The 18,496-nt window shown below is 38.2% G+C and overlaps 1 long non-coding RNA gene across 1 annotated transcript in view; it reads left to right on the forward strand.

Annotated features, from left to right (window-relative positions):
• Positions 1 to 18,496, forward strand: part of LOC141973923 (uncharacterized) — a 319,412-nt gene that overhangs the window by 264,208 nt on the left and 36,708 nt on the right. Inside the window, exon 2 of the long non-coding RNA XR_012635625.1 lies at positions 4,622 to 4,694. This is a non-coding gene — a long non-coding RNA (uncharacterized LOC141973923). The remainder of the gene's footprint in view (positions 1 to 4,621; positions 4,695 to 18,496) is intronic.

Here is an 18,496-nt window from a genome sequence, read left to right on the forward strand (position 1 = left end):
ATCATATTCAATAGAATCATAGAATCATTCAAGTTGGAAAAGACCCTTGAGATCATTAAGGCCAACCACCAGCCCAACTCTTCAAAGTTCTCCCCTACACCATATCCTCCAACATCTCATCTAAACAACCCTTAAACACATCCAGGGATGGTGACTCCACCACCTCCCTGGGCAGCCTATTCCACTGCCTGACCTCTCTTTCTGTGAAAATTTTTTTTTCCTAATGTCCAGTGTAAACCTCCCCTGTTGAAGCTTAAACCATTTCCTCTTGTTCTGTCACTAATCACCTGTGAGAAGAGACCAGCACCAACCTCTCTACAATGTCCTTTCAGGTAGTTGCAGAGAGTGATGAGGTCTCCCCTCAGCCTTCTCCTCCTCAAACTGAACAGTCCCAGCTCCTTCAATTGCTCCTCACAGGATCTGTTCTCCAGGCCCTCCACCAGCTTCGTTGCCCTCCTCTGCACTCGCTCCAGCACCTCGAGATCTCTCTCGTATTGAGGTGCCCAAAACTGGACACAACACTCCAGGTGTGGCCTCACCAGTGCAGAGTACAGGGGGACTGTCACCTCCCTACCTCTGCTGGTCACACTATTTCTGATACCAGCCAGGATGCCGTTGGCTTTCTTGGCCACCCAGGCATGCTGCTGGCTCATGTTTGGGTGCTTGACAATGAGAACCCCCAGATCCTTCTCTCCCAGACAGCTCCAGCCACACCTCCCCAAGCCTGTAGCCATGCAGGGGGTTGTTGTGGCCCAAGAGCAGGACCTGGCACTTGGCCTTGTTGAAGCTCATCCCGTTAACGTTGGCCCACCAATCCAATCTATCCAAGTCTCTCTGTAGAGCCTCCCTGTCCTCACGCAGATCGACACTCCCACTTAACTGGTGTCATCTGCGAACTCACTGATGATACACTCTATGTCCTTACCAAGATCATCAATAAAGATGTTGAACAGAAATGGTCCCGACACCGAGCCCTGAGGAACACCACTTGTGACCGGCCACCAGCTGGATTTAGCTCCACTGACCACCACTCTCTGGGACCGTCCATCCAGCCAGTGCTTGACCCAGCAGACTGTTCGCTCATCCAGGCCATGGGCAGCCAATATTTTTATGAGAATTCTATGGGGAACTGTGTCGAATGCTTTTTGAAAATCCAGGTAGATAATACCCACAGCTTTTCCCTTGCCCAATAGTTGGGTCATCTTGTCATAGAAGGAGATCAGTTTTGTCAGGCAGGACCTGCCTTTCATAAACCCATGCTGACTGGGCCTGATCTTCTGGTTGTCCATTATATGACTTTCCATGGCACTCAAGATGACCTGCTCCATGACCTTCCCTGGCACCGAGGTCAGACTGACAGGTCTATAGTTTCCTGGATCCTCTTTTCTGCCTCTCTTGTTGATGGGTGTCACATTTCCCACCCTCCAGTCCAACGGGACCTCCTCAGTTAGCCATGACTTCAAGTAAATAATGGAAAGCATCTTGGCAAGCACATCTGCCAACTCTTTCAGCACCCTTGGGTGTAACCCATCCGGTCCCACAGACTTGTGTGCATCCAAGGGGTGCAGCAGGTCTCTGACCACTTCCTCTTTAACTGTGCTGACCTCAGTCTGCTTCCCCTCCCCATCTCCCAGCTCATGAGGCTGGGTGTCCAGGGAACAGCCAGTCCCACTGCTAAAGACTGAGGCAAAGTAGGCGTTGAGCACCTCAGTCTTTTCCTCATCCTTTGTTACCATGTTTCCCTCTGCATCCAATACAAGAGGGAGATTTCCCCCAATCCTCCTTTTGTTGTTAATGAATTTAGAGAAACATTTTTCATGATCTTTAATAGCTGTAGCCGGGTTGAGCTCTAGGTGTGCTTTGGCTCTCCTGATGTTCTCCCTGCATAGATTCACTGCAACTTTACAGTATTCGTGAGACACCTGCCCCCTCTACCAGAGGTCGTAGATTCTCCTTTTGTTCTTGAGATCCAGACAAAGGTCCCTGTTTAGGCTGGTCTCCTTCCCCAACTGCTTGTTTTTTGGCACGTGGGAACAGCCTCCTCCTGTGCCTTTAAGACTTCTCTCCTGAAGTAGTTCCAGTCTTCCTGGACTTCCATTTCCTTCAGGGCAGCCTCCCAAGGGATTTTTTCAATCAGTCTTTTGAACAGGTCAAAGTTTGCCCTTCGGAAATCTAAGGTGGCAGTTTTACTAACCCCTCTCTTTGTTTCTCCAAGGATCAAAAATTCAATCGTCTCATGATCACTGCACCCTAGACAGACTCAGACTTTTACTTCCCCCACAAGCTCTTCCCTGTTCACAGAACCGGGTCCAGGAGGCACCTTCCCTGGTCGGCTCACTCACCAGCTGTGTGAGGAAGTTATCCTCCACACATTCCAGGAACCTCCTGGATTGTTCCCTCTCTGCTCCGTTGTGATCCCAGCAGATACCTGGGATGTTAAAGTCCCCCACAAGAACAATGGCAAGTGACCACGAGATTTCTCCCAAGTGTTTATAGAAATCTTCATCCACCTCCCTGCTTTGGTTGGGAGGTCTATAGCAGACTCCCACAGCAAGATCTGCTTTATTGGCCCTTAACCTTACCCAAACACTCTCAACCCCATTATCACTAGACTTGATTTCTGAGCTCTCATAGCATTCTCTATGACACTCCACCATTCTGAATGACAGAAATTACTTCTACTGAGAGTACAGAATTATTGGCAGTGACAGTTATGCTTGTTGTATTTTGGGTAACAGAAAATGTTTCTTTTGTATTATTACTTGTCTTAGTGGAAGGTTAACTTTTCAATAGTCGTTAACTTCTTTGTGAACATCTTGCACATATGAAAAGTGTGATGCATGTTTACTTTACATAAGAGGGGAGCAAAAGATTAAAAAGCTAACATTCTTTGTGCATCTACATTATTACCTCATTCTTACTGTAAGAATATATGTTTCAGTTATATTTTTCAGAAGGGTTTTTTTTAGAACAAAGAAAGGAGTCTGTCATGATAAAGTCTACAGACCTGCAGACTAACATCATAAAGACCAAAATCTTCTTCCTCTGTTGTTTTGTTCATGATCATAATTTATATGGAACATGTATTCCAGAGCCAAAAGAATGGAAAAGGAAGTACCAAAAGTGAAGATGTCATCAAGGCCCATAGAAGATAGTACAAGAAGGATGAGAAGGAAAGTAGGGTATCTCTGGTTAGGCTAAGCCAGCTGCTATTTACTACAAGAGACAAGCATGAAAAGATGAAACAATTAGATATTTATGGAAGACAGTGGGAACATGGGACCATGTATAGTATTAAGGTACATAAAATTCAAGAAAGGAGGGATGGATAAGACAGCGAGGCAAGTTAGAGCTAGAAAACAAGAAGGGAGAAAGGACAAAACTATCATGTTATAGAGATGTCCTGTGATGATGACACAGGTGAAGCAATAATCGAATTGATACAGCATGAAAATACCAACCTCAGCCCCATCAAAAAGCAGAAATTTCCTGCTTGTTACAATAATGAGAAAACAGTTGGGGTTTGGAGTTTTTTTCATTTGCTTTTTTTCCCTGCTAACAATCTGTTAGTATGGAAGAAAAGGTAGATGATCATTTGTCTAGACTATTTGCATGTGATGAAATAAATTAAGAATATATGCAAGCCAAGATAGGGTGCTCACCTGTAGGGTCAACAGGCCAATGCATTCCACAAAAGCAGAAAGGGAATAAGGTGTGAATAAGATTAAGAAGAAACAAAAAAAGGGTAATTTTAAAAAGGAATATCTTTGCATGATAGAAATGCTGTTGTCACAAAAGGTTTTATCTTTTACTGTCAAGCTACAAATAATATGAAATCAGACAGTGTGGAAGCAGGGGACAATTAAACCCATCCAAAAGCAAAGTATGAAGATATTCACAACTGAAATGAAATGTGCTTTTTAATTGTATATCACTACAGTGATGTTCAAATATAGGTTCTAAAGATGATTCCTGCATTCAGTGTGTACTGGACACTCATCAGTTTTGACTGAGTAATTTACAGAACCTCTATAAGCCAGACTTCTGGTGAGAAAGAGTTGAGTAATTGAGTTAGAATGGACATCTATGTGGTAGAGATTGACACTGTTTTGTGATATGTGAACAGATAGCTTTACTATTGGCAAGGCTTTAGTTCTGTGTCTAGAAATTGTGCAAGTAATTTACTGAGTAACATACTGCCTGTGCAAATACTGTAGGCTTTGGTAATATCTCTGGTGTACCTAATCAGCTAATAGCATAAGTTTCAGTTCAGAAACTACATCTTTGCACCAAAAATAATATGTTGGTCTAGTACAATGACATAGCAAGAAAGTGTTTATAATTAAGACAATGTGGCTGCAAACACAACTTCAGTTTCATGAACACTTTAATCAGAAAATATCTGGTTCAAATAAGTTAATATGTGACCATTTATGATCTAAACTGTTTTACATCAGAATTACTCCATAAATTCCACTTTGTTTTGCTGCCTTTCAATGATAGGACTTTGCAGAAGTTATTTATTGCCAGTATACTAACTTCTTCTGATACCTGAACCCTTCAGAATTTATTGCTGTTACTGTAGAAATGCAAATAAAAGAGGTTTTATTTTCTCTTTCAGGGAAATCTTGAAGAGTCTTCCACTTTTAATCCTCCAGTCATTGATTGCACTGTAAGGACATTGTGGTGAGGTGGTAAGTTGGTATAGATCTATTACTTTGATCAGCTAAATTGTCATTTCAGATTTAACTGTTAAAACAATATCCTTCAGTGTTGTGTCTGTGTGACAAAACTTGAGAAATATCTTCCTGGATCTCTTGAAAAATTCCCGAATTTTTAAATCTATGATTGATTTAGTCTCTAGGAAGTCTGAATCACAGAGTCATCAGATTTGTTCTGTATTTACAGATTAACTTTATATCATATGAACAGAACAGTTGATTCATACGTGTTCAGTGCCTGTTTTCCAGAAATCCTAGGTTCCTATACATCTAATAATCCAGGTGATTATTTTAGTTAGTTCAGTAGAGCATGAATAACTCAGCAATGTTTGATATCGTCAGCTTTTCAAATTTCAGTGGTCTATTTGTCAACTATTTGTCAGTCTTTTTCCAGAATTGTCTCTTCCCCTTCCACCACAGTATGAAAAATCTGTAGAGGCTTTTATTTTCCTGACTACAGGGAAGGCTGATAGATTTCAGAGGTCACTGTGTCCTGTCAGTGTTCCCTGGATGATCAACTTTCATGAAGCTCTAATAAATTACATCATGACTTCTGTTGATCTTAGCAGTATTCTGGTAACTCTTATATAACAGCCCCTGACTAGGAATTTGTATCTGAAATAAGTTTATTTTTAATTTTTATTTTTATACCATGATCAGAGACAACAGGAGTGATGGTCACTTATTTCTAGGTGTTAGAACAGTTCTGAATAATGAAGGGTCTAGTGATTGTAAATTACAGTTCAGAGAATCATGACTAGTGTCTCTTCGTATTTCTGACCTCCAACTGCTTGGCCAGTCAGTGTTAATAAACCATGCTAATTTTTTTTTTTAATCTTTTTTTTTTTCTTTTTTTCTTATAAATGGAAAGCTTATGTTACTGCTTTAACTTGATTTGTATTGCTGAGAAATACAAATCATCTTTCAATGAGAAATCATATGGCTTTTGTTAAGCTAGATATCATTTTGTGGTATTTTTCCATGTTTCTATATATCCATCAATAAAGCTAGAAGAATAGTTTTACAACTCCATTATACATCCTTGTTATATGTTATACATAACATATATGTATGTTATATACATCCTTGTTATATGTTTAATGTTCTAGAATTTAATAAGTACAAGAAAACCTTTCAAAGTACTAGATACTGAGAAGAATAAAGTTTTATACTATTTCATTTTCTATGCACATAGAAATGCACTTTATATGATGTACATCAATTGCAGAGTTAGAACCACTGACATAGCATAGATTCTTGTTCTTGATTTTGTTCTATTCTTGTTGATAAATGGTAAATTTACAAAATAAACAGGCTAAATAATTTCTGACTTTAATATATAAAAATCACCCAATCCAAAGTCTGTTACCTTTTAAACCAGGCATTTATTCTCATCAGTCTTCTGAGTGACTGGTTTTTTGTGATATCATTGGAGTATAGTTTCCCTTACTACATCTTGGTCTGAAAGCAGAAGTGATTTCACACAAGCAGTGCATATTTATTTGAGTGAATGTTAACAACAAAATTCCATCTTGATACAGTTTCCTTTTGAAGAAATTTTTTCTTGCCTTTTCAAATCAGTAACATCTTAAAGTGTGATCTAAATCATATAATTTTGTCTTTCTTTTATTTAATTTAGTTAGCTAAAATAGAAATTGTTTTTACTGGAAGTAATAAAATTATCCCCTTGACCTGATTATTCTTACTGTAAAAGTACAAGTAGTTTCCATGCAGTAGTGTATTCTACACAAATCAATAAACATAATCTCAGAAAAATTCACATTCTTAAAGTAAAATATAATAAATAAAATCTAATTTATTTACACCTTCTCTTGCAGTAGTGTCTTTTTAAAAATTAAATATGAAGTTAATACTGATATTTCACAGTTAAAGAATCCTTGATTCACTGCAGTTAGGTTGCTGCCAGTTTTTTAGGATGCAAATCTTGCATAAAGGTATTTTCTTATAATTTCCTAGACTAAAACCCTGTCACCTTATCACATGTAAGAAATTGCCCTGAAGGAATCAATAGCAATGAAAAGCCAATGGGAAATAAAAAATTTAAAAGGTACAACTTATACCAAAGTTTGAGTTGTTTAAGATTTATATCAGTTTTATAATTCTGGATCTATGTCAGATATATCGTATTATACAATTTTCAACTTCCATACATTTTCTATTTTACATGTTATGGAAAAAATAATTACAAATTGTGCAAACTTTATCTCCTACAGAAATTCATTTAGCAAAATTTCATAATAGTAAAAAAGGCCTATTTTCAAAGTTCAGTGGTGGTTGCTTCTCTTAACGTATCAATTTCTTTTAACCAGAAATACAGTGCTTTGCTTTTCTTTGCTTGGTAAGCAGTTTCAGTCCTGAAAATGCCAACATGCAATTCCTCTTAAGGGTGAAATTTTGGTGGTGCTGAAATATGAAGCATATCCCTCAGTCTTCACTGTGTCTCAGATTCCATGTGTAAACTTGGATGAACAGGGATATGTCTGCAACACTTTCAATGTTAATTAAGATACATCCAAGAAGAGACAATAGTTCTTCATTATTTAGAACTGATTTGTTGTGGTTTATGAAAAAAATGGAAAATATAGATATAGGAAACTAGGATGCAATATTTTAATTTTTGTGATCATAAAGGCGGTAGTTATTAAAGCTTTCTTGATGAACATGTCCCAGAGGAGGAAAAGGATATTGTGGTGGGAGTTAGCTGGACTCACTGAGAGAACTTTACACTAGATTTGAAGGGGAAAGGGGGCAAAACATCAGCCCATCTGAAGTTTATGTACACCAATACACACAGCATGGGTAACAAACAGGAGGAACTTGAAGCCATGATGCAGCAGGAAAATTATGATGTAGTGGCTATTACAGAAACATGGTGGGATGTCTCCCCTGACTGGAGTGTGAGTGTACCAGCTGATGGCTACAAGCTCTTTAGGAGGGACAGACAGGGAAGGAGAGGTGGTGGGGTGGCGCTGTATGTTAGGGACTGTGATGATTGCTTTGAGTACAAGTGTAGTGAAGACAGGGTGGAGTGTCTTTGCGTTAGAATCAGGGGGAAGGCCAACAGGGTAGATGTTGTAGTGGGAGTCTATTATAGGCCACCCAACCAGGACACAGAGGTTGATGAAATATTCTATAGGCACTTAGGAGAAATCTCATGATCGCTTGCCCTTGTTCTTGTGGGCGACTTTAACTTCCCAGACATCTGCTGGGAATACAACATGGCAGAACGAGACCAGTCCCAGAGATTCTTGGAATGTGTGGGAGATAACTTCCTGACACAGCTGGTGAGTGAACTGGCCAGAGAAGGTGCCCTGCTGGATCTCCTCTTTGTGAACAGAGAAGGACTGGTGGGTGGTGTGGCTGTTGGAGGCCGTCTAGGACACAGTGATCATGAAATAATAGAGTTCTCTATTCTTAGAGAGGCCAGGAGAGGGGGCAGCAGAACTGACATCCTGGACTTCAAAAGGGCTGACTCTGTCTTGCTTGGGCACCTGCTTTACAGGATCCCTTGGGAGACTATCCTGAAGGGTATAGGGGCCCAGGAAGGCTGGGTGCTCTTCAAGAAGGAAGTCTTAATGGCACAGGAACAGGCTGTCCCCAGCTGCTATAAGAGAAGACGTTGGCAGAGAAGACCACCCTGGCTGAACAGGGAGCTTTGACTGCACAGGAGAGTGTATGGCTTTTAGAAGAAGGGGCTAGCTACTCACAACGATTACAAGGATGCTGTGAGGCTGTGCAGGGCAGAAATCAGGAGGCCTAAAACCCAGGTGGAAATTAATCTGACTTTAACAATCAAGGACAAAAAGAAATGTTTCAGTAAGTATGTCATCACCAAAAAATAGACCAGGGAGAGCCTCCATCCCCTGCTAGACTCAGGAGGAAACATGGTAACAAGTGATGAGGAAGAGGCTGGGGTGCTTAATGCCTTCTTTGCCTCAGTCTTTAATGACAAGACTAGTTGTACTGAGGGAATCCAGCCTCCTCAGCCAGAAGACAGAGACTGGAAGAGCGACATCCCCCCAATCCAGGAGGAGACAGTCAGTGACCTGCTGCATCACACAGACACACACAGTCTATGGGACCAGACGGGATACACCCGAGGGTGCTGAAGGAGCTGGCTGGGGTGCTCACCAAGCTGCTTTCCATCATTTACCAGCAGTCCTGGCTGACCAGGGAGGTCCTGACAGATTGGGAATTGGCCAGTATGACACCCATCTATAAGAAGGGTCGGAAGGATGATCCAGGAAATTACAGGCCTGTCAGCTTGACTTCGGTGCCCGGGAAGCTGATGGAGCAGCTCATCCTGAGTACCATCACACAACACATGAGGGACAACCAGATGCTCAGGCCGAGTCAGCATGGGTTTGTGAAAGGCAGGTCCTGCTTGACAAACCTGATCTCCTTCTACGACAGGGCGACCTGATTATTGGGTGAGGGAAAGGCTGTGGATGTTGTCTACCTTGACTTCAGTAAGGCCTTTGACACCTTTTCCCACAGCATTCTCCTGGCAAAACTGTCTGCTCGAGGCTTGGATGGGCACACGCTTTGCTGGGTAAAAAACTGTCTGGATGGCTGGGCCCAGAGAGTTGTGGTGAACGGAGTTAAATCCAGTTGGTGGCCGGTCACGAGTGGTGTCCCCCAGGGCTCGGTGTTGGGGCCACTCCTGTTCAACACCTTTATTGATGATCTAGACGAGGGGATCGAGTGCACCCTCAGTCAGTTTGCAGGTGACCCCAAGTTGGGTGGGAGTGTTGATCTGCTCGAGGGTAGGGAGGCTCTGCAGAGAGACCTGGACAGGCTGGAGCCATGGGCTGAGGCCAACTGTGTGAGTGTCAATAAGGGCAAATGCCGGGGGCTGCCCTTGGGCCACAACAACCCCCAGCAGCACTACAGGCTTGGGGAGGAGTGGCTGGAGAGCTGCCAGTCAGAGAGGGACCTGGGGGGGTTGATTGACAGTCGGCTGAACAGGAGCCAGCAGTGTGCCCAGGGGGCCAAGAAGGCCAATGGCATCCTGGCTTGTGTCAGCAATAGCGTGGCCAGCAGGGACAGGGAAGGGATCTGACCCCTGTACTGGCACTGGGGAGGCCGCACCTCGATTCCTGTGTTCAGTTTTGGGCCCCTCACTCCAAAAAGGACATTGAATGACTCGAGCGTGTCCAGAGAAGGGCAACGGAGCTGGTGCAGGGTCTGGAACACATGTCCTATGAGGAGAGGCTGAGGGAACTGGGGGTGTTTAGTCTGGAGAAGAGGAGTCTGAGGGGAGACCTCATCGCCCTCTACAGCTCCCTGAAGGGAGGGTGCAGAGAGCTGGGAATGAGTCTCTTTAACCAAGTAGTAAGTGATAGGACTAAAGAGAATGTCCTCAAATTGTGCCAGGGAAGGTTTAGACTGGATATTAAGAAGCATTTCTTTCCAGAAATGTTAGGCATTGGAATGAGCTGCCCAGGGCAGTCATGGAATCCCCACCATTTGAGGTGTTAGAGAATTGGGTTGACATAGCACTGAGGGATCTGGTGTAGTTGGGAACTGTCAGTGATTGGTTAATCGTTGGACTGAATGATCTTCAAGGTCTTTTCCAGCCTAGATGATTCTGTGATTCTGTGAACTCCATGTCATTAATAAGAATACATGAGTGTATTAAAATTCTTAACACTAACTGGCAGCTCAATAGCTTAGCAAGCTAAAAGTAGAATATTAAAGCTTTAACCTCTAAGCCATATTTTTGAAACCAGTTTAGAGTCGTTGAGTTTGTACATTCTTTTAGCTTGACAGTCATTTGGCTCCCTTAAATGTGATTCTGGAGTGCGTTCAAATGGTGAGGATAAAGAATGACATTACAAAACAAACACATGGTATAACAACAAATACATGATATGACAATATCTTGCATTCACAATATAAGGGTCAAAGCCCAGACATCTATACAGAGTCAGCTGCACCTCAAGTCAGAAGGAGGGTCTTGTGGCTCAAAACTGATGAGGCACCCTGTGAAAAAAAATGAACTTCCACCACCCAGCCCAATCCCCATCCCCCGGCATTATTGCAGTTGTTGGTAAAAAGTTGAAATTCATTTAACCACTTGCTATCATCACAAAATTCACTTTGCTACTTAATCAAGCTTAAACCTAGGGGAAAAAAAAAAAAAAAAACACCACCTCCTTCTTTTGATAAAATCTGCATTCTTCCTAAAAATATCCTTACTGAAAACGGAATAGCATAAGTCTATCAGTCATTTCTACTGAAGGAATTTTGGTTAAGAAAGCAACCCTAATGGAACTGCAAAAGTTCTTGGTACAGCACAGAAACATTATTAATGAAAAAGCTTTTGTCCTCCAAATTAGAGATGCTTCAAGCAACTTAGTTTTTTCTGGAGTGCTATCATTCTTTGCATAGAAACCTGAATCAAGCAAATCTTCACAAAACAGGCATTTTGCAAATGCATCTGCTGAAAATATAAAAAAAATTTCATTCTTAATGATCTAGTAAAAATACAGTAGAAACTATTTATTTTGTGTAGGGTTTTTTAGATAAATATTGGTATTGCTCCCAAACATGCAACACAGAGCAAACAAAAGTATAAGGAAATATATAATGCAATTCAGTATTTCTCAGAGCTGTATGCTGGCCATAGTAGTTGAGTCACAAAAGGTAACCAGAAAAGGTTATATTATAGGCCGAAAGAAACACATATTTACTTCTCTGTATGTTTACTTTTCACAACCAGGTAATTCTGAACTCATGCAAAAAAGGATCTGTGGGCTAATTGTGACATATTAATAGCATTTTCTCTCTTATTGTAAATGAATGCATTCAGGACCAGAACTTTTTAAAGAACATTTTTAATATGACCTCTTATTCCAGATATATGTTAGTCTTCTCTTATAAATATCTTATGTGTATCTTATAATGCCATGTTCAAAAATAAGTGAATGTATTCACCAGTTTTCCTAAATGTTAGGATCATGTAAAAATATATTATTTCAGAAATGCCATTTTAAAGACCTTGTGCAGTTTTGAGAGACCTTATTGCCTGGTGAGGGGTGTTTATGCCTAAAAAGTAATTCATTATTCACAGATAACAGCTTTTTATCTGAGTCGTGATATGTTGTGTGGAACTAACAAAAACCTTGTAGCAAAAAAGCTTGTTCTTGCTCAGCATAGTCTTGGTAGAGAACTTTAGAAATATTTGAATATGAAATGATAATTTGCCAAAATCCTTTTGGTTGGTACGCTTGATGGGTTTTGATCTGGTTTTAATCTTTTCATATCTATATTACATACTAACTCTTACATCAACAATATTTAATTGCCTGAAAGTAGCAGTGATTACATGTAATAAAGTGTAAAACTAAAATCCTTTTAAATCAAGAAAATTATTGTGTGTATATATGTGTACATATAATTTTAATACCTGACAATGTATTTCCTTTTTAGAGAATAGTACAGTTGACCTTGGTAAATGTGGTCTTTATGTGTAAAACTAAGACTAATTAATTACCATGTGATATAGGATTGTGATAGTCTTTGGAGAATAGACAGCGGTTGAAGACCTGTTGTATTTTATAACAGTTATGAGATAGGATATCATACTTCTGAAGACAAGACACCCAAAGTGATATTTTTATTATATTTTTCCCATTTTGAATTCAAATGTAGTTTCACTACTTCTCAAATAGTCAATATTGTTCCTTTAATTCTTCAAAGCATTGGAAATATTGAGGTACCTACTCTTAGCTAGTGCACAAGATGATTGTGAGGTTACTTTCACTCATGTTCCTCTTTTGTTATTTCCTGCTCAGATCCTGGAAGACAACTGGCTTCCTTGCCAAACCCAAATGTTACTAAATAATCATTCAGACTGATTGTGTTCCACATGCATATTTGGACTTTAGAGGCAGCCATTCCATAATAGAAAAGTGTGAAAGCTAAGTTCAGTTTACTGCACTTGTTAAACTTAGACATTGTTTTATAGATTTAAGTATTATAATAGTATAGTGTATACAATTCTGAAATGTCATATTGAAAAAAACTGTGTATTATTTCTTCTCTCTCTATGTTAGGAAATCTTTGATAAATTTAATCTACTTTTCTGTTTTATAAACAGCTCAAAAAACTTTAAGACTACCACCTGTTTTATTTATTCTTTCATTAAACTTGAGCATTGATGTTGAGTGACCCAGTAGATGACAGACAGGTTAAAAAGGATATCTCCGGATAGACTTTTTTGTGAAGTCCCATATGAAAAAGCCATACTTAAGATTTTTACCAATTGGATTAAATTCGAGATTCCAAAAACGCAAAAATCCTTTGCTTTGCTTGCTTTGTGCTTTCAACAGCTTTTGATGTTACAAATAACTAGTTTCTCTAGTTTGGCTGATTCATGATTATACTCCTACAGTAATGTGAATGACAGCTTCTACGTATGAAAATGCCTCTTTTTCTGCCTAAAACTAGACAGGTAACCATTACAGGGCTGCTAAAGTACATCTGAATATCCTGAGGATACCCTACTGATATTCTACTAGAAATCATAAGAGGTGAATAGTGGATTTGTCTGGTTTTACCTGGGTTTTGGTAATGAGTACAATCAAGTACTTGGCAAAAGTAATTTATTAAATGTGTTTACACACTTTGACTTTTACTGTCTCATTAGAATGAATAGAAACTTGTTTCTGATAAGCAATGTACTATCATATAGAAAGAAAGGATTTGCATGAAACGTGTCGCTGTGATGTACAACATGGCTTGTGTCATGAGTTCCACAGCCATAGTGTAAAACAAGCCCCTAAAGGGTTGATGTTATACCATCATGGCACTTGGCTTCCTGCACAGGGTTTTAAAATCTGTAGTTTCCTAATTTTCATTCCATTACTGGTAGAGATTTTTGAAAACACCTGTACAGTAGATACTGGGTTTTTATGAAGACCGTAATGCAAAGTGCACCATGGAAATATATTGGATAAACATTCATTTTAATTGTGGATTTCTTAAAAACGTTAAAATTTCCTATTTATCTAAAATGCTTGCATAAGAATTGCAGCAAAGAATATAATGGTCTTAACTTTTTATTTGGATTATTAACGGTTTTCCTAATCACAGCATCAGATTTCTACTGCTTTTCCATATTTGCTCTTCATGTCTTAAAAAATCTTTTGAAAAATTGCTTATGTCTATGAGCAGCACAAGATCATCTCAGCTATGCTCTTTTCTTACTTATGTGTCCACTAGCTAAAAAAAAAAAAAAAAAAAAAAGCCCATTTTTCATACATACACTTTTATTTTATAGGCAATATCATATAATCCTATGTCCCTGAAGTAGAATGTTTTCTATTTAAATTAGGAGAAATTGCATATAAGAGATGCAAGGCTTCATTAGCAAGGCTTATGACAGTTCTACACTGGAATACAATATTTTTTTCTCTCCCCAGGCTGAAATGTATTTATCTAATTTATTACAAATATTAATTAAAATACAAGATTTGTAATTTCAGAAACATTAGAGAAGATGCATGACTTTGGATGTACATTTCTTCTCTGAAATCTTTGTCATTTGTTGTTTCACTCTTCATATAGTTCATTCATACAGACTAGTACAACCATTAAACTGCTTCGTTCAAAGGAGGCTGATTGGTACTTAGATATTTTTTTTTATGCCTCTGATAAATCCCACATTATCCAAACACATTTAGTGTTAGATGTTCTGAATAGTATATAGTGGTTTTATGTCTCAATAACCAGATGTAAACTATTCATTAAGTTCCAAAGGGAAGAGCTCCAGTACTGACAACAGGAAAAAGAATCCTATCTAGAAAATAAGAAGGCCTAATCCTGGTGTGCGAGTTGGAATTACAGATAATGTCACATGCATTCTATCCACTAGGTTTGTAAGAAGTGATATGTTTTCCTCAAAGAGATGTTTTGGGTTTTTTGTTTTTTAGCAATGATGTAGAACCTGTGAATAATTTCCTTTAATTCTATGGGAGGAATTTAGACAGAACCCATTTAAAAAAAAAAAAAAAAACAAACCAAAAAAAAACCCAAAAAAAACATACAGAAAGGTTTTCCAAACAGGACGAAAGAAGCAGTGTGTTCAAAAGAAATTGTTGTTTATTCTCAAAAAATTCTTTGTTTAAAACTAGACAGTGACACATTTCATGATTTATCTTTACCATATGATTTAATGACACTGTGATATTTTATAAACAAACAAAAGCCAAGAATTCCCTCCTCACAAAATGGGTGCAAAATTATATATTTTTTCAATAGCAAGAGATGAGAACTGAATTATTTGGAAGTGAATTTCATTTTTCATATAATGTTTTTCTTTTAAATTCAGCACTCTGTTTGTTTAATCCTATTTTAATTAGAGAGTTCAGAGTATTAAAAAATAAAAAAAAAAAAATTAAAAAAATTACTCCTGTGCACAAAGAACAAGTCTGTATTTTTGTATTTGAGCTTTTTTGGGGCTGGTGAGCAGCAGTCAGGCTTTGCAGAATTTGAGCGTGAATTTTCGAGTAATTTTTCTGATGATACTATGAAGCTCTGGCTAAGGAAATAACAGTATTTAGTCATTGTTTTTGCACATCCTGTCATATATAACTTGTAATTTTTTTCACTAAATGACAAAAATGTGTTGTGACTTCTGCTAGTTCAGAAATGTATTTCTAAAGAAACAGCCTCTCCCTTGAGATGTTCCCTTCGTGCTATTGTAGGTGACTTTGTTCTACTCCCACTCTTTCTTCACCTGCTTAAATATTTATCTGAGGTAATGCAATAATTATAAAATGTAAGTCAGCAGCTGTTAGCACACATATTTTTGTTGCTGACAAATTCAATTAAAGACATTGCTAGCTAAACCAATCAAATAACAGGTAGCTTAGAAAAGGTCAACTCTGAATTATTGTTTCCCATAATAATTTCCCAAACCATTAAGTCTGTAAAATTCATTTGAAACTGAAGCTCATAAAAGTAAATTATGGAAAATGCCTTACTAGTTTGTGGGTATTCTAGAGCCTAAAGCTGTGTGTCTTCCATGCATAATGCTCCTGCTAACATTGTCCAGGTTGCAGCATAACTACAGATAGGCTTTAGCAGTATTTTCACTAAAAATATCTATTAAAATATAAAATATAAATAAAAATTTATAAAAATAAAAATGCCTATTTCCAGGAATGTTAACTATAGTCAGAAAGCTTTTTTTCCCCTCTGAGTAAATTTTTTCTTTTTCTTTTTCTTTTTTTTTTTTTTGGGGGGGGGGATTTTTTTGTTGTTGTTTTTGGTTTTGGGTTTTTGTTTTTTTCTGAACTGTGTTTTGGGGTGTTTATGAACAACAGGAGAGAAGACTTGATCACAGTAATAAATAAATTCACAATTTACACAATTTACACAATTGTCAACAATTGTCAACAATTCCACACAGCTGAGGTTTTCATGGTCCCTGATTTGGCCCTTCTAACAACTGCAACAGTTTATGGAAGTCAGACAGGAGCCTAAACTGCGTAGCTGCAGAAGTAGGGAATTTAATGTGATCACAGTTGTTTCTTAAACAAAGTGTTTTTTCAAAGAATGTTGGTTTAAGAGAGAATAAGGCTTTTCATGAGAACAACAACTACCACAACTCCTCGTTAAAAACTAGTGAAAAAGAGGGAGAAAACAATATTCATCCAGGGATTATAAGAGGAAAAACTGTTAAGCACCAGAGGTGAGACTGGTAGGTACCCTCAACAGTTGTAACAATCATTCATCTGCAGTTAAAATGTATTACACATGAAGAAGTTGAACATATGTGTACTAAAATACATCATAGGGAGCTCATATGTCCTAAATATTAAAAAAAAAAACCAAACAAAACCACCAAAAAAACAACAACAAACAAAAACCCAAAAAAACCCCAACCAAACCAAAACATCAGGTCTTACTCAATTCTTACCTATAGCTGTTAGAAAAAAAGGGGAAAAAAAAAAAAAAAAAAAAAGAGTGCTATGGAATCAACAGGCGCTGCCAAAGCAATTTTCACCTTCTCTGCTTCTTCACAAATATGGAAACATCTGATTTATAATTACTCCAGAACAGTAGTTTAGCTCACATTAGCCAAAACAGCTTCACAGTCCACTACAGACATTTATTAAAGTGACGAACAGTGTGATTCTATGGCCTTTTACAACAAAGGCATGCATTCATACTGTTTTAACAGACTTAAATAATACTATTTTGCTTACCCTTGACCACAGCTACCTTTATAAAAGCATCTTTTTAGTAGAATAAAATGCTTAATTAGGTTTTCTTTTATAAAATGCAAAATTTGTTTGATTAATAAGTAACTGAAAGGGAATAAAAGTTACTTGCACATAGAAGCCACCACCTACTTAAATAATAGAGCACTGAGATCACAGGAATTGAATTTGAATGTATTATACGTATTATTCCAGAATATAACTGGAATTGTAGTTTTAATTTTTATTCTGAGTAGTTGTGATTTATTTTATTTTCTTTTTAGACAGAAATGAATTTTTCACCAACTTGCAGCACTGTCAGACTCCTAAGAACAAGTGTTCATGTTACTTTTTTCCTGTTCTATGAGCATTATTCTTTTCCAAATCATAGCTGCAAGTTAGATTAACTTAGAAAAGAGATTGCTTGCGATTCTTTTTCTTATAGGAAGCTAGAAACATTTTGATTTGGGATTGAGAAAAGGATTTTTCCATTTTTTCCCTACTGGGAAGACACTTTGATACTGTTTTAAAAGTGTTTAGACAGTTCTGTTGGAGTTTCATGGCTAAGCTAGTGAAATCAATTATCTTCACTATTTGGAGTTACCTTGTTTGTACTCATAGTGTATTACTTTTATACGGAAAAACCTGAGGGTGATTATTTCCACACGCCATGCCCACTGTCTCTCCCCTGCCTTATAGTTTTCTGTTAGTTGTTTGCAGAGGAATGTAATGTTCACTGCAATCTGCATTCTGTGGGCTCTCTTCCACTCTGAACTTCTCTACTGTCTGCAGTGTTAGAACATCCCCATCTTTCCAACAGCTTCAGTCTCTAGGTGACTTCCTCTGCTTTGCAAGCTCTGCTTGCTCTGTCAATAGCCAAGAGTTTCTTTTCTTTCTGATTGAGAATTTTGCCCAGTTTGCAATCTTATCATGAACTCAGCTATCCCCACATTTCTTTTGTAATTTCACTTTTAAAAATTTACTTTTATTACAGAATGCAATGCTTGTGCATTAATTACAATAATCATCAAGGTCCTGCAGTAGTTTGCTAGTGTCTCTATCTTCCCTGAATTAATTGAAGACTGTCAAAATACCACGTCTCTGGAATGTCAGAATTAAACCTGCTCAATGACTACCCCTTGCTACCACTTCTTTGCAAGTATATAATAAAGTACTCTTTAAGTCTTCTTTATCTGTTATTTCCAGGACATTTTTTACACTGCTGCAGCTTCTCCATATCTCTTTCCTGTTGCTCTCTAAGGCATGTTTTACTAGTTCCACCATGGTGATACATCTGTGTCATGCCCAGCACAGTACCAGTTCCATGCCACAGACAGCTCAACAGACAGGTCTATATATGCATCAACATAGAAAACCTTATTTCATTCAGACAGTTCCACCATCATTCCACACAAATCCTAGCCCAATCCCAGATTTACCCTAGTGTTAAATCTTTTCTCCGGGGACCAAAGATCTGTAGGGAAAAAAAAGTAAATTCAGCATTTACACCAAATTTAATATGTTTCACTTGGGAAGGGAAAA

Source organism: Athene noctua, chromosome Z (genome assembly GCF_965140245.1).
Source record: "Athene noctua chromosome Z, bAthNoc1.hap1.1, whole genome shotgun sequence".
Taxonomy (NCBI): domain Eukaryota; kingdom Metazoa; phylum Chordata; class Aves; order Strigiformes; family Strigidae; genus Athene; species Athene noctua.